Below are 391 nucleotides of genomic sequence, written 5' to 3' on the forward strand. Positions count from 1 at the left end.
ACAGTGGAGGAGGTAGAGAGAGAGGAGGGGAGGGGAGGGGAGAGGTGGGGAGGGGGGAGGGTGGAGGATGGGAAAGGGAGCGGAGCACAACAGACACTAGGATGGCAATTTGTAAATCAATGGATGTGTAACTGATGTGATTCTGCAATCTGTGTATGGGGTGAAGGTGGGAGTTCATAACCCACTTGAATCAAAGTGTCAAATATGATATGCCAAGAAATTTGTAACGTTTTGAACAACCCACAATAAAAAATTAAAAAAAAAAAAAAAGTTCAATTTGAAGCATCACCAAAAGAGTAGACCACTTGAAAGACAGGACCCCAAACAATGAAGACAAAATATATAATCTTGAAAAGAATATGGACCACACAGTGAAAATGTAAGAAACCAT

This window comes from Marmota marmota, unplaced genomic scaffold, assembly GCF_001458135.2.
Source record: "Marmota marmota marmota unplaced genomic scaffold, marMar, whole genome shotgun sequence".
Lineage (NCBI taxonomy): Eukaryota > Metazoa > Chordata > Mammalia > Rodentia > Sciuridae > Marmota > Marmota marmota.